Source organism: Cervus canadensis, chromosome 10, assembly GCF_019320065.1.
Source record: "Cervus canadensis isolate Bull #8, Minnesota chromosome 10, ASM1932006v1, whole genome shotgun sequence".
NCBI lineage: Eukaryota > Metazoa > Chordata > Mammalia > Artiodactyla > Cervidae > Cervus > Cervus canadensis.
The window spans coordinates 476,152-492,276 of record NC_057395.1 but is presented as its reverse complement, the minus strand read 5'-3'; the positions used below and the strand labels follow the sequence as shown (position 1 = coordinate 492,276).

At 42.5% G+C, this 16,125-nt stretch overlaps 2 long non-coding RNA genes across 9 annotated transcripts in view; one reads left to right on the top strand and one right to left on the bottom strand.

Annotated features, from left to right (window-relative positions):
- LOC122448547 overlaps positions 1–16,125 on the bottom strand; it is a 109,852-nt gene that overhangs the window by 85,083 nt on the left and 8,644 nt on the right. For 4 of the 6 annotated variants that reach the window (XR_006271661.1, XR_006271666.1, XR_006271664.1 and 1 more), the window contains exon 1: positions 10,634–10,921. The exons of the other annotated variants lie outside the window; for them this stretch is intronic. This is a non-coding gene — a long non-coding RNA (uncharacterized LOC122448547). Of the gene's footprint in view, positions 1–10,633; positions 10,922–16,125 lie in introns of those variants that run through there. 6 annotated transcript variants of the gene reach the window in all.
- LOC122448546 overlaps positions 1–16,125 on the top strand; it is a 121,490-nt gene that overhangs the window by 97,783 nt on the left and 7,582 nt on the right. For 2 of the 3 annotated variants that reach the window (XR_006271658.1, XR_006271657.1), the window contains exon 3: positions 12,273–12,428. This is a non-coding gene — a long non-coding RNA (uncharacterized LOC122448546). Of the gene's footprint in view, positions 1–12,272; positions 12,429–12,992; positions 13,292–16,125 lie in introns of those variants that run through there. The other variant, XR_006271659.1, reaches the window with a different exon arrangement.

Sequence of the window (16,125 nt, the reverse complement as noted above, 5' to 3'; positions counted from 1 at the left end):
CTATGTCGGCGTCTCCATTGCTGCCCTGTATAAATAGGTTCATCAGTACCATCTTTCTAGATTCCATATACAGAGAATAGCATATATTTTTTCAAGTGTAGGAGAAAAAGCATTTTGTGTCTTCATTGATCATGCATATCAAGACTAAGAAATCCAAGGTTTTTTAAGGAAAATGCTTTGTAAAACTTTTTTAAAAAATATTTATTTATTTGGCTGTGCCAGGTCTTAGTTGTGGCATGTGGGATCTGATTTCCTGACCAAGGAACAAACCTGGGCCCCCTGGATTGGGAGCAGAGTCTTAGCCACTGGACCACCACAGAAGTCCCTGTAAAACTTCTCTAAGAAAGAAATTCCTATGAAAGAATAAAAGGAAATTATATCTCAAAAAAGAGGGACAAAGTAAGAAAGGTTATGTATTCAGTGTTTAGAGTAACTTTATATGCAGAATCTTTGGAACAATGTTTATACACTTGGCTTTTTTGGTTTTTTGAACTTCTCTAATAAGACATTATGAGGGTTTGTTTTTTGGTTTTTTTTTCTAATCATCAGTTCAAGATGGCGGAAGAATAAGACGGAGAGACCACTTTCTCCCCCACAAATTCATTAAGAGATCATTTGAATGCTGAGCAACTTCCACAAAACAACTTCTGAACACTGGTGGAGGACACCAGACACCCAGAAAGGCAGCCCATTCTCTTCGAAAGGAGGTGAAAGTGAAAGTCACTCAGTCATGTCCGACTCTTTGTGACCCAGGCCAGACTTCTGGAGTGGGAAACCTTTCCTTTCTCCAAGGGATCTTCCCAACCCAGGGATCAAACCTGGGTCTCCCACATGGCAGGCGAATTCTTTACCAGCTGAGCCACAAGGGAAGCTCCATCAAAAGGAGGTAGAGCAAAATATAAAAGACAGAAAGAGAGACAAAAGAGTTTAGGGATGGAGACCTGTCCTGGGGAGGGAGTTGTGAAGGAGGAGAAGTTTTCACACAGTAGGAAACCCTCTCACAGGCGGATCTGTTTTAGAATCTCAGAAGGCAACATAACCTGGGAAGAAAAAAAAAAAAAACCAAAACCCACAGAATACAAGTCTAACAGCAACTGTGGAAAAGGGGATTTTCCTGTGAAAGGCTCTAACCTAACAACCTAACATGCAGACTGGTCTGCTCACAGAACAAAGGATTGAGTGAATACCAAAGGAGAGCTAGCCAGCTGCATACCAGCCCCTGCCCGCCCGGAGGCCGAGAGGCAGGCTTGCGACAGCCAGAGCCAGAAGGCAAGGAGCTGCTGCAATCTCAGCCCCAGAGATTCGGGCATCTTCAACCAAACTGTGAGCAGGCTCCCAGCTGCTAACCACGTCTTCCTGAGATCCTGAATGGTTGACATCCACCAGGAGGGTCACAGCCTGAGGTCAGCTCTCCAGAGGATACACACAGTACACCTAGGACAGTGCTCTCATGGGGCACCTGTAAAACCAAGTGGCCGGGACTGGGGAGGTGATTAAGATGCATGGCCCACCTAGGACAGTACGCTTGCCAAGCACCTGGTCGCCTGAGCTGCTCAGATCTGGGAAGGGCACAAAATGCACGCCCAACCCACAGAGACTGAGCCAGAACTGTGTCTGAGTGTCTCCGGTGGAAGTACAGGGGCAGTGGCCTGCCGCAGGGACAGGGGCTCTGGGTGCAGCAGACCTGGGTATGACAGAAGCCCCCTAGGAAGTGGTCGCCATTAACCCCGCCATAGAACCAGCAGAACTTACACAGGACTGGGAAAACAGACTCTTGGAGGGCATAAACAAAACCTTGTGCACACCAGGACCCAGGAGAAAGGAGCAGTGACCCCACAAGAAACCAACCCAGACATGCCCATGAGTGTCCAGGAGTCTCTGGCACAGGCGTGTGTCAGCGGTGGCCTGCTGCAGGGTTGGGGGCACTGAGTGCAGCAGAGCGTGCGTGGCACCTTTTGAAGGAAGTCGCCATTATCTTCATTCCCTCCACCATAGTTTGGCCTTGGGTCAAGCAACAGGGAGGGAACACAGCCCTGCCCATCAATAGAAAATTGGATTAAAGATTTATTGAACATGGCCCCGCCCATCAGAACAAGAACCAGTTTCCCCCGTCAGTCTTTCCCATCAGGAAGCTTCCATAAGCCTCTTATCCCTATCCATCAGAGGGCAGACAGAATGAAAACCACAGTCACAGAAAAATAACCAAATTGATCACATGGACCACAGCCTTGTCTAGCTCAATGAAACTATGAGCTATGCCGAGTAGGGCCACCCAAGAATGACAGGTTATGGCAAAGAGTTCTGACAAAACGTGGTCCCCTGGAGAAAGGAATTGCAAACCACTTCAGTATTCTTGCCTTGAGAACCCCGTGAACAGTATGCAAAGGCAAAAAGTATTACACTGAAAGATGAACTCCCCAGGTTGGTAGGTGCCCAAAATGCTACTGGAGAAGAGTGAAATACAAAATGAAGCAAGTCAAAGGGTAACAGAGTTTTGCCAAGAGAACACACTGGTCATAGCAAACACCCTCTTCCAACAACACAAGAAAAGACTCTACACATGGACATGATCAGATAGTCAACACCAAAATCATATTGATTATATTCTTTACAGCCAAAGATGGAAAGGCTCTATACAGTCAGCAAAAACAAGCCCAGGAGCTGACTTGGCTCAGATTATGAACCCCTTATTGCAACATTCAGACTTAAATTGAAGAAACTAGGGAAAACCACTCGACAATTCAGGTATGACCTAAATCAAATCCCTTACGATTATACAGTAGAAGTGACAAATAGATTCAAGGGATTATATCTGATAGACAGAGTGCCTGAAGAACTATGGACAGAGGTTTGTGACATTTTACAGGAGGCAGTGATCAAGACCATCCCCAAGAAAAAGAAATGCAAAAAGGCAAAATGGTTGTCTTAGGAGGCCTTACAGATAGCTGTGAAAAGAAGAGAAGCTAAAGGCAAAGGAGAAAAGAAAAGATATACCCATTTGAATGCAGAGCTCAAAAGAATAGTAAGGACAGATAAGAAAGCCTTCCTCAGTGATCAATGCAAAGAAATAGAGGAAAACAATAGAAAGGGAAAGACTAGAGATCTCTTCAACAAAATTAGAGATATCAAGGGAACATTTCATGCAAAGATGGGCACAATAAAGGACAGAAATGGTATGGACCTAACAGAAGCAGAAGATATTAAGAAGAAGTGGCAAGAATACACAAAAGAACTATTACAAAAAAATATCTTCATGACCCAGAAAATCACAATGGTGTGATCACTCACCTAGAGCCAGACATCTTGGAATGCGAAGTCAAGTGGGCCTTAGGAAGCATCACTATGAACAAAGCTGGCGGAGGTGATGGAATTCCAGTTGAGCTATTTCAAATCCTAGAAGATGATGCTGTGAAAGTGCTGCACTCAATATGCCAGCAAATATGGAAAACTCAGCAGTGGCCACAGGACTGGAAAAGGTCAGTTTTCATGCCAATCCCAAGGAAAGGCAATGCCAAATAATGTCCTAACTACCAAACACTTGCACTCATCTCACATGCTAGCAAAGTAATGCTCAAAATTCTCCAAGCCAGGCTTCAACAGTACGTGAACCATGAGCTTCCAGATGTTCAAGCTGGATTTAGAAATGGCAGAGGAACCAGAGATTAAATTGCCAATATCCATTTGGCATTGCCAATATCCATTTGGCATTGCCAATTTGATATTGCCAATATCAAAAAAGCAAGAGAGCTCTAGAAAAACATCTACTTTTGCTTTTTTGACTATGCCAAATACTTTGACTCTGTGGATCACAACAAACTGCGGAAAATTCTGAAAGAGATGGAAATACCAGACCACCTGACTTGCCTCCTGAGAAATCTGTATGCAGGTCAGGAAGCAACAGTTTGAACTGGACATGGAACAACAGACTGGTTCCAAATTGGGAAAGGAGTACATCAGGGCTATATATTGTCACCCTGCTTATTTAACTTACATTCAGAGTACATCACGTGAAATGCTGGGTTGGAGGAGGCACAAGCTGGAATCAAGATTGCTGGGAGAAATATCAATAACCTCAGATATGTAGATGACACCACCCTTATGGCAGAAAGCGAAGAAGAACCAAAGAACCTCTTGATGAAAGTTAAAGAGGAGAGTGAAAAAGTTGGCCTAAAACTAAACATTCAGAAAACTAAGATCATGGCATCTGGTTCCATCACTTCATGGCAAGTAGATGGGGAAACAATGGAAACAGTGACAAACTTTATTTTCTTGGGCTCCAAAATCACTGCAGATGGTGACTTCAGCCATGAAATTAAAAGATGCTTGCTCCTTGGAAGAAAAACTAGACAGTATATTAAAAAGCAGAAAGATTACTTTACCAACAAAGGTCCATCTAGTCAAAGCTATGGTTTTTCCAGTAGTCATGTATGGATGTAAGAGTTTGACTATAAAGAAAGCTGAGCACCAAAGAATTGATGCTTTTGAACTGTGGTGTTGGAGAAGACTCTTGAGAGTCCCCTGGCCTGCAAGGAGATCCAACCAGTCCATCCTAAAGGAAATCAGTCCTGGGTGTTCATTGGAAGGACTGATGCTGAAGCTGAAACTCTAATACTTTGGCCACCTGATGCGAAGAACCTACTCATTGGAAAAGACCCTGCTGCTGGGAAAGATTGAAGGCGGGAGGAGAAAGGGACGACAGAGGAAGAGATGGTTGGATGGCATCAGCGACGCGATGGACATGAGTGTGAGTAGGCTCTGAGAGTTGGTGATGGACAGGGAAGCCTGGCATGCTGCAGTCCATGGGGTCGCAAAGAGTCGGACATGACTGACCGACTGAACTGAACTGAAGGAAAATTGAAAAAAAATATTTTCTACTGTCTCATTTGATGGCAAAAGAGAAAGAAAGCAAATCAAAGGAATATGGTAAAATTATAGACTGTAGTTGAATATTTCCAGTGACCTGATAGGTTTTTCCAAGGTTGTTGTTCAGTTGCTCAGGTGTGTCTGACTCTTTTCGACCCCATGAACTGCAGCACACCGGGCTTCCCTGTCCTTCACCATCTCCTGGAGCTTTCTCAAACTCATGTCCATTGAGTCAGTGATGCCATCCAACCATCTCATACTCTGTTGTCCCCTTCTCTTCCTGCCTTCAATCTTTCCCAGCATCAGGGTCTTTTCCAAAGAGTCAGTTCTTCCCATAAGGGAGCCAACGTATTGGAGTTTCAGCTGCAGCATCAGTCCTTCCAATGAATATTCAGAGTTGATTTCCTTAAGGATTGACTGGCTTGATCTCCTTGCAGTCCAAGGAACTCTCAAGAGTCTTCTCCAATACCACATTTCAAAAACATCAGTTCTTCAGCACTCAGCTTTCTTTATGGTTCAACTCTCACATCCATACATGACTACTGGAAAAACCATAGCTTTGACTAGATGGACCTTTGTTGGCAAGGTAATGTCTCTGCTTTTTAACATGCTGTCTAGGTTTGTCATATAGGTAAATTTTATTTAATTCTACTGAGTCATATTGCGCTGTTCAAACCAGAACTGTGTGTTAAATTGTATTTCTTTATTTGCCTATCATCACAATTCAATAATAGTTAATAATAAGAGTTACCATGTATCATCATTTACAATGGGCCACATACTATGTTAGCATCTTTACCTACATTATGGCTTTAAATCTCCAAAATGGCATTTGAAGTACACACCATTCTTATTCATACTTTCTAGCATGAAAAATTAAGTGATCATACCTAAGGTCACACATCCAATAAAAGGAAGATTCCAGGTTACATCAGTAGCAGTGCTAACGACTTATCACTTAGCACATATGGTGCTACCAAATGCAGAAAGTGCTTATTGGATATTAGCTGATTACAGTTTTGATTGAATATAATGAAAATATACTGACTTATAAAATGTTATCTGCCACATGACTGTATTTTTATAGATTTGAGTTAAAAAAATTGAAGTTATATTGCATGTATAATGTTTGATTAGTTTCAGATAGCCAAACTAAGCCTAGACTAGGAAACTTGCACCTAGCTCTAATAAGTAATCTATATTCTGACATCATTTTACTTTTGAACAGCTAAATTACATAGGGGACTAGAATCCCAGACAAGGCTCTGAGGAGAATCTCTTCCATGCTTAATATGCAATGATTAAAGGGTGAAATAGCCCTAACCTTGAATTCTCTCACAGTTTAGGTTTTGTCCTGAACATTACATTTATGCTGTACTTTTGTTTCATTTTGGTGTAAAGAAAGGAACTCTTATAGGCAATGCCTATTGAGCTGTTGTGGTCAAATATTTATTAAAAAGACCGTATTGATTTGCAGATTATGACTGACCACATATGAACCCTTCTTTCCAGTGACATTCTTATTTAAGGTATTGATTAAGGGCTTTTCATGCAGAAAGCATTTCTCTTGTCAGTTCAGTTATGCTGGCTTTTGTAATAAGCTAATTTGATTTCCTTTTTTAACCTTTGTTTGATTAGGGGAACGACATTTGCATTAAAATTCAAGAGAGATGAAGTCTGCCATCGATCTTGACTTCCTCATGGACCTCTTGTACTGAGTGAAAGATGATTTAGAGAATGTCAAGAGTCTTGGAACAACCATAATGAGAGAGGGAAAAAAATCACTTCAAACTTACACACCAGTAAGGGCTTATTTGACAGAAAGGGCAATTGCGTTTGGTGGATGTATTTTAGAGAAATCAAATTCAGGAAGTTTAATTTTGTTCTTAGGGCAAGTCATGAAGAAAGCTGTAAGATGAACTGCCATTAATAAAGTACTCCCTAGTTAAACCAAAACATTTCCAAACAACTGAAGAGGTTAAACAAAACATGTATGTTGTTACTTGCCACGAAGGAGGAAGAAAAGTAAATTCTAATATTTCTTTATAAACATGTTCCTGGTAAAATGCTAACTTCAAACAAGTTTGTGGCTAAATAGACTTAATCCTTTTCATACTGTTCATGGGGTTCTCAAGGCAAAAAAGAAAGAAAGCTTAGCACCAAAGAATTGATGCTTTTGAACTGTAGTGTTGGAGAAGACTCTCGAGAGTTCCTTGGACTGCAAGGAGATCAAACCAGGGAATCAGTCCTGAATATTCATTGAAAGAACTGATGCTGAAGCTGAAACTCCAATACTTTGGCCACCTTATGAGAAGAACTGACTCACTGGAAAAGACCCTGCTGCTGGGAAAGATTGAAGGCGAGAGGAGAAGGGGACGAGGATGAGATGGTTGGATGGCATCACCGACTCAATGGACATGAGTTTGAGCAAGCTCAGGGAGTTGGTGATGGACAGGGAAGCCTGATGTGCTGCAGTCCATGGGGCTGCAAAGAGTCAGACACGACTGAGCAGCTAAACTGAGAGTTAATCCCCTATTGCTGTCTCTGAGAATTGTGGAGATAAAACCATGTCAGTTCAAGTCCTCCACTGGCGTTGTTATTGTTCAGTCGTTCAGTCATGTCTGATTCTTTGTGACCCCATGGACTGCAGCACACCAGGCTTCCCTGTCCTTCTCCTCCAGGAGCTTGCTCAAACTCATGTCCATTGACGTCGATGATGCCATCCAACCATCTCATCCTCTGTTACCCCTTCTCCTCCTGCCCTCAATCTTTCCCAGCACCAGGGTCTTTTCCAGTGAGTCAGCTCCCCCAGACTTAATCAGTCCTCTTTCACAATAACACTCAAAAATATGTGCAACTTCTTACAGTTGCCTTTGACTCTGGATCCTTTTCCTAGGGAGGAAATCAATGTGTTTTGTGGCTTCAATAGCTTAGTTCCATTACTTATTCCTGAAATCTCCTCCAAAGATCTCTATTTGGATCTTTTCTGGCAATGAAGACTCTTTCCATTTTATGAGGAGTTTCACTGGGCTGGGGATTTTTAGTTCAAGAGAAATTCACCTAAAATGAACCTAGGGATGTAGTAAATGCTCAGTGGGATACGTGGAAACTGTATCACATGGGCCCACCCATTCCTTTTGCAATAGCGACTCAGAATGTTTTTCAGCTGACACAATGTAGGAGTTAGAAAAATCAAAAGACAAGAAAGGGGAACAACTTGCAAGCAATTGGTTGCAAAATTTCTGGTTCCCAATATAATTGGAAACTCTCTTAGCTCAATTGGGTAAATTCTCATGATTCTAGGTCACTTGGAAGAACTTTGAGGGTCAGTAGGTCTTTGTTAATTTCTTTCTTTCTCTGGAAAAGTCATTGAGCATATTTACTGAAAGTAATTTTCCATTATCCATTGTTCTGCCAGAGGTGATTCATGTCCAGTCCCGTTTCCCGATTTTACAGCTTAAAGTTGTGGCTTGACTCTCTTTTTATATTAGTTCTTGAATTAATGTAAATTGATATATTTCTCCTTGAAAATAACATAAGCTAAGATACTAGGAAATCAACTTCTTAAAAACCCAATTCAATCTGGAAGTATATAGTTGACTTTTGGCCTATGGCACTAGAGGTAAATCTAATGTTTCCTTTCTTCTGTGAGTAATGTTACACAATTATACATATTTTAAGGACTGCAGATAAAATATGATTACTCAGAGAAAGACCGATGTTCAGCTGATATCTATGGTTCTACAGCAATAATTAGATTCTAATTAGGAAAGAATAAGAACCACTGAACACCAGAAGCAAGGACTGTAAAGAAGGTACAGGCTTGTCTTGTTATAGACGAGGAAATTCGGTCCAAGAGAGGGAACTCCTTTGTGAAATACTTCCAAATTAATAAAATGAGACAACTACAGTTTACTTTCAAATTCCATGAAGTTAGGTTCTTTTCCAGTAAATATGGCACCACTTAATCTTACGTCTAGCAAATAATTGAGATGAAAAATGTTCCACTGATGGCACCAAGCTTTCATACCGCTAGTAGTATGGAAGTAGATTATCCATAAAACATGGCAGAAGAATTTAAGGAAAGTATTTTCATATGTCCCATATGGGCAAACCATTAACTGTTCTTTCATGTTGTGAACCCAAAAGTATCTCTATTATATTTTATATTGTGTTAAAATCAATATAATATAATATGAAATTCATCCAGAGGATAACATATTTATGTATTCCCAAGGCATTTTTAGTTGAGACATTTATTTGGACTTTAATTTAAAAAATAACACTGCTTAGCTTCTGCCTGCATTGTTCCTCCCGTTTTATTACAGCCCCCAGTCCTGGCACCTGGGAAATTCATCAGACTCATCCCTGTGGAGGTTTAGAGGGCAGACACATCATTTTTTTAAATCTTCAGTTGCCCTTCAAATCCGTTGAACAGAATTCCTTATCTCCTAACAAAGATTTAACTAGAGTATTTTATGTGTAATTCATCAGAATAGCTGCTAAGATGTTCAATTTTGTTTCTAAAAGGTAGGAGCGTTGTGGCAGACAAGCCTGAGGTTTAAAAAGCCTGATTCTGCTTGCCTTTCATTTTCCCTGTGGCCTCTGAAGTGTGGTTTATTGGTAACCACCACGTTACTATTCCTGTCTCAACTGACTCCTCATTACTCAAAGCCAATAATAATTGCTAAATATGACTAATATCATGTGGAAGGTCGCAAAGTTCACTGCTAACCTTCATTCCAGCTCAAAATGTTTTCAAGGTTAATAGATTGATTTCGAGCCGAGATATGATGCATTTATAAAATGGGAGAAAATGAAAAATTTGGCATCACCAATATGTGAATAGTTTTAAATGATTCATTTGTTACATTTGGACTGTAGCCATGAAATTCATTTGATATATATCACATAGTTATATTCTAACCTAGACACTGGAAAATAAATTAATGATACATTTTAACATTAGACAATTTTACGAACACACACACACACACACACACACACACACACACACACTAATCGAGGATGAGAATCAGGGCATTATAACTTACTGGCTATTCCAGCTGCGGGATATTAGGCATTTAAGACAGAGTCTGACCACTTTCAAAGACTGAGACTGCTCTAACACATAGCTAAGTTACAGCCGTGACCCTAAGAGGCTAGTTGCCAAATGTGTCCCTTGGTGTCCTTGCTTGGAGGAAAGACAAATGAAATCCCTGACCTCATCTCACTTCTGTGCTTCCTGCAGCTTTTGGCACCCAGGTTCCGGCCCACAGAATCTCCTGTTTTGCCCACACCCTTGATTGGACTCATTAAGGTTTCTAGGGTCCCAGAGAGACCTTAACCACCGCCTTTCTGATCCTGCCCCATGCCCACTCTGAGCCCATCCCCACAATCTGTTTCTGAGCCTGGATTTCAATTCCAATTTGATGAGGCTGGGGAGTCCTGGCCCCTGGCCCAGCTTTGCCAGAACCTGGCCCACCAAATGGGAGGCAGTATTTCCTAGGAGGGCCTCCCATGTCCCGGTAGGCTTCCTGGTCCTCATTAAGAGCAAGCCACAGAGGCCTGCAGTTTCTTCCTCTCAAATGGTGTTCAGTTCGCCATCCTCCTTGATTTCACAAGGCTCGGACTGCTAACTGCCCCTGCTGGCAGACCACACCGCCTTTACGTCTCTGCTCTTCCCATCTTTCTTCCTGGTTAATTAGCGCACCCACAATGAATATTGTGGTTGTCTTCTCCACAAACAGTGCCACTGAGCTCCACTTACCTGCAGACGTGCACGCAAACCCTGTGGGTTGGCACTCAAGTCTTCCTACCTGCAACACCACTTTCCCACTCCTGCAGTCCTTCGGGAACAGACGGCCTGTGATCTCCCTTGACTCAGCCCTCTGCTCACTAACTGTGAACTTGGGCCCTTCACTTAACCTAGCTGAGCCTGCCTTTCTCAGCTCTGCGGAATAACACCTTCCTTACTCATTGTGAGGATTAACCACACAGCGCAGGCAATTTATAGCATGCTCTAGGCACACGACAAGGGCCCCACGCACTTGTAAGAAGATTTTGTTAGCCGCCTGCAGTTCTCAGCACTTCTCAAAGGCTCTATACCTGCTCACTTCCCACTCACTCTTTAAGGCCATGTCAGAATCCACTGTGAGGAAGGCACACAGACTCTAATAACACAGTGGTGCTTGATCACATCTTCTTCTTATCATTTCCTAGTTTCTCGGGTTTGACCATCTTGTCTTTCCCAATAGATTATTGGGAAATAATCCAGTAATTATTGGGAATAAGCTGCAGGAGGGCAAACTAAAATCTCATCCTCTCGTCACTTTTGCTGCCTCTTAGCCTCATCTGCTCCCCTACTCGTGTCCGCTCTCGCCAGATATTCCTGAGGCCCAGGTGTGCCTACAGGGTTCATTAATATCTCCCTCTGCTGAGCACCCCTGTGCCTCATCCTCCTCTGTGAGTTCCCACGATGCCTCCACGAAGCATTTCCATAGACCTCGCTGCCGCTGCTGTGTGCACTATCACCCCCTCCTCCCCATCACGTCTGCCCTCCCTGGAGGTTGTCATGTCCACTGACCATCATCTCATTGCACTGGGACCCCCGAGTCCTATTCCCTGTGCCCTAATATCTCAGGAGAGCTTTTAGGAAAACAGTCTTTATTTAGGGAAACATTTGTCATGGGATATGAATTTATGGGAAAGCGGCCAAGAAAAAAACAGTGACAGATGCAGAATTCCCTATTCCAACTGGTAAGTAAGGCTTTGTTACTGGATTAAGTCTGTGGAGCTGGTTGTCTCTTTCCTGAAGCTGGGTTTGCTTCCAGGAGCCCTCAATATCTCAAGCAAGTAGACTCCTAATGAGCCAGGTCTCCAGCCAGCTCTGATTTCCAGCACCAGCATGTGCTTTGGACAAGTGTCATAGTTCTTAGCAGCACCCTGCTGGATACACACAGAAAAATAAGCTGAAGGGAATTCCCTGGCAGTCCAGTGGTTAGGCTGGCTTCCATTGCAGGGGGCACGGGTTCAATCCCTGGTCTGGGAACTAGGATTCCACAAACCGCGGGCATGCCCCCCACCACTACCCAAAAAAATCAACTAAAGGTCAGTGGACCAATTCTCTTATTCTAGAATATAAATAAATAATTTGGGGCATTAAACTGAATCTGTACCAGGCAATTTTGTTTTTTTTAATTCCTGTTTTGAATGTTTTAAATTATTTATCTCTCTTTTTTTTTTTTTTAATAAAAGTAAGCCTAAAGGAAAATAACATCTGTTATTTGAAACATGCGTGTAGGGCAATTTATAGCACATCTAGGTTCAAATAACCAGGTTGAGGAAGACTAAACTTTGCCAAAGCATATGTTCAAAGGAAAACTGATTTTTTTTTTTTTTCATTTTAGATGCTAACATCAGAATACTTCCAAACCCCTGCAGTGTGGAGGCTGCATTAAAGAATCTTGCTAAGGATACTTCTGAAGTTTTAAAAAGTCCACTGGCCTGAGAATTCCAGCTCTCCCTCGCTGTTTTGGTACGATCATTAGATGCCCCTCGTACAGGTAAGCTTCATCTCCAGTCTGGGGCTGTTAACTACCTCTAACCATCCCAGGAAGGCCAAGGCCATCCTTATAGGCATCAGTGGATCCTCAGTGCTAGAGGCCTGTTACGCAGGACTCCTCCCCAATTCTGAAAGAGAAATAAGAGAAGGGGAGGGGTAGCTTGAAGAAAATAAAAAGTAAAAGAAAGAAAGCAAAGCGCTATGTTTTTCTGTGGCTGGTACTCTGGGTTTTAGTCTGCTAAACACGGTGGCTTGACCTGGTTACTTTAGGCTTTCAAATCTGAATATAACATCCTACAAACACATACCCCAGATAGATGCATATACACATAACTTCACAAAGACTCTTTGAGAACTGAAAATACTAAGACAAATCAAAAAGGAATTAATTTCACCATTGTTGCCATTTTTTTGTTTGTTTGTTTTGTTTTTGATGTAAGTCAGGGGCAGGAGCACTATGGAATTTCCAGATGATACAATATACCCATTAGAAAATGGCATGCACAGAACATTAGAACCAGAAATGACCTTGGAAATCATCTAACTCAGTTTTCTCAATTTGCAGATGAAGAAACCAAGCTCTCAAGAAATAAAGTCATTTGTTCAGAGTCAGGGAAAGGCTCAAAGTTCAAGTTGGAATTAGGACCCCCCAAATCTCTAAAAATCTGCCTCACTTGACACTCTGAACTGCTGTAATCATTTGCTCAGTTTAGGGGCTGAAAACTGAAGCTGCCTTCCTGATCCTGGTGTTGAATTGGGGTATTTGTGAAGAACTCGGCTGCTCAGGTGTAAACACATTTTGTGGTTTCCACACCTCTTGTGTTTAATATGCTACACGATTACTGAAAGACTTTTTAAAAGACTTTGAAAGAAATTTAGTTGATACATTCCCTATTTCTAGTGTTCTGTACTTTCATTTTTAAATTCTCTTTCTTTCTCTACATCCCCTTGCCTTGGCCCCAGTTTCACTGAGGAGTCATTTCTGCAACTTTAAGTTTTAGTAACTTTAAGCCTTTAAGCCATTGTCAGAAAACACAGGAAAATCAGTTAGAAGGAACCCCCATTAGCCATGCCTCCAAGTCCTGTTAAATTATGTGCTTGTTGCTGTTCACTGTTTAATTCCATAAGATCACCCTTCTATCACTCAACTTGGACAGAAACTTAGGGAGACAATAGGCAATCTTGGCAAAAACTGAAGAGAAACTGTTGCTGGGGGGGTGGGGGTGGGAAATGGATGTAACTGATAAATTACAGGGCTGCCTATTCAGTCATGAGAATGAAAACATTTCTCTGGATCAATGTATGAAAAGGATATTTAATAGGATGGGAGAAGTCATTTGAACACCTGTTTCCTTGGCAATTGAATGCACGGGTGCCAATCACTTAGCCTGGATCTACTCTCCGAGCAGAAAATGACCTCATCTCTTATTCTTTGAGGATTGAAGCAGCAGAACAGCATCTATTTTTAACAGGACTGGGAGCAATAAGCAGGGCATTGACAGCTAGGAAAGTTTGTCTTAGAAAGTCTGGCCTGAGGCAGTGGGGAATCAGAGCCAGCAGAGGGAGAAGGAGAGAGGCTGTAAGCTTGTGTGGACACCAGCACATGAAATGAGAAGCACAGGACATAAAAACTGTGAATAAGAGGCAAACTCATCTCACCCTGAACGTTTCTAAGCCTAGAGTCATAAATGCCTCCTCATCTCGCAACCCATTCTGGTCATGGAGAAGTTCTTTTTGAAGGGTAGCTGTCTGTGTTGACTTTGTTAAGGTGGAAGTTCAAGCTCATTTATGAGGATAGAAGGATTCAAAGTACCTTCAGCAGGGCTCAGCTCTGAGCTTCACACGTACCCCATGGAAGGGCTCCCCTTATCAGGACCAAGCAATGAAATGTTAATATAAGCGAGTTTCTTTGCACTTCTCCAAAAACTTTAGGTTTCCTCCATGCAACTGTGTCACGACTGCATTTTTATCAAAGACTCTCACTGGGCGTGGTTTTGTCCTCTTCCATGTACCTGAACCTGGAGAAGGAAATGGCAGCCCACTCCAGTATTCTTGCCTGGAGAAGCTCATGGACAGAGGAGCCCAGTGGGCTACAGTCCATGGCATTGCAAGAGTTGGACATGACTTAGCAACTAAACCATGTGCCTGAACCAGCACTGTGGCTTCAAAGAACACAATATTATGATTATCTTGGTCTCTGAAATGTATTACCCATGCTTTCTTTTAGCTTTTCTCTTTCCCCAGGGATGAACAACGCATCTAGGATACATTTCTAAAAAGCTTACAACTTTTCTTAAAATAAAACTCAGTCTCTTTACCGTATCCCAAATTTCTGTTTGATTCTTGACATAGTCCATAAGAACCTCTTCAGTTAGACACCGATATTGACTCTCAGGGTACGTCTCACACAGGTTTCTTTCCCCACATTGGACAGTTCAGGGGGAGAGACCACAGACCTACTGTAAAATGGGGGGAAATATTTGGTGCTGGAAAAGACTCTTGAGAGTCCCTTGGACTGCAAGGAGATCAAACCAGTCAATCATTAAGGAAATCAACCCTGAATATTCATTGGAGGGACTGTTGCTGAAGCGGAAGCTCCAGTACTTTGGCCTCCTGATGCAAAGAGCCAACTCATTGGAAAAGACCCTGATGCTGGGAAAGATTGAGGGCAAAAGGAGAAGGTGGTAGCAGAGGATGAGATGGTTGGATGGCGTCATTGACTCAATGGACATGAATTTGAGCAAACTCTGGGAAATAGTGAAGGACAGAGGAGCCCGGCGTGCTGCAGTCCATGGGATCGCAAAGAGTCGGACAGGACTTAGCGACTGAACAACAACACCTGCGTGTGATGCAGTGTTGTAAGTTATAATAAAATACGATACAGGAAGTTGTGGGAGCACATGGAATGTGGCAATTAATTTGGCCTAGGGTAGGGAGACCAAGGAAGGGCCCAGAGAGAAGAGGTGTCTAGGCTGTCTCTTGTGGTGGAGGAGTGGGTGTTTCAGACAGGAAACAACATTTGCAAAGACCCAAAGGTGTGAAAATATGTGGCACTTTCAAAGAATAGCCAGCAGTCTGCTCTGGCGAGTGTGAAGTGCATGGGGTAGGGAGGTGGGGGCTGGACAGGGAGAAGTAAGACGTGAACCTAGAAAGGAAGGCTAGTGCTCCCCTGTTAAGGGCTCCCTGCCAGGTGCCAAGGACTCTGAACTTCTTTTGGTGAAGAATAGAGAACCCCTTGAATTATCAGAGGGGTTTTTCTTCATGGATGTAGACATCACTTGATTCTTACCTATAGGGGTATTGCCTCTACAGGTCTGGTGACATGTTCTTTAAACCTTTCATTTTCCCCTTAGGTGCCCAGGAAAACTACACTTCACAGCTCCCATATAATTAGATAGAACCCCGTGACCGTCCTGGCTGATGAAACGTGGGCAAATCCAATAGACATTACTCTTAGAAACCTCAAGTGGAGAACTCTGAGACTAAAAAGATGGCAGGCTCACTAGATGGAAGGATCATGGGTCCCAGAATCACCGCATGGAAGGCTATCTACCACATTCCCAATCGACTTGTTTGAAATGTAAACATTCTATGCCGTTAAGCTACTGAGCATCAAAGATCATTGATTAGTGGTTTTACTGATTCTACCGATTCAATGGGTGAGGATGTTCTCAGGGCAAAAGTAGCTGCTTGCACAG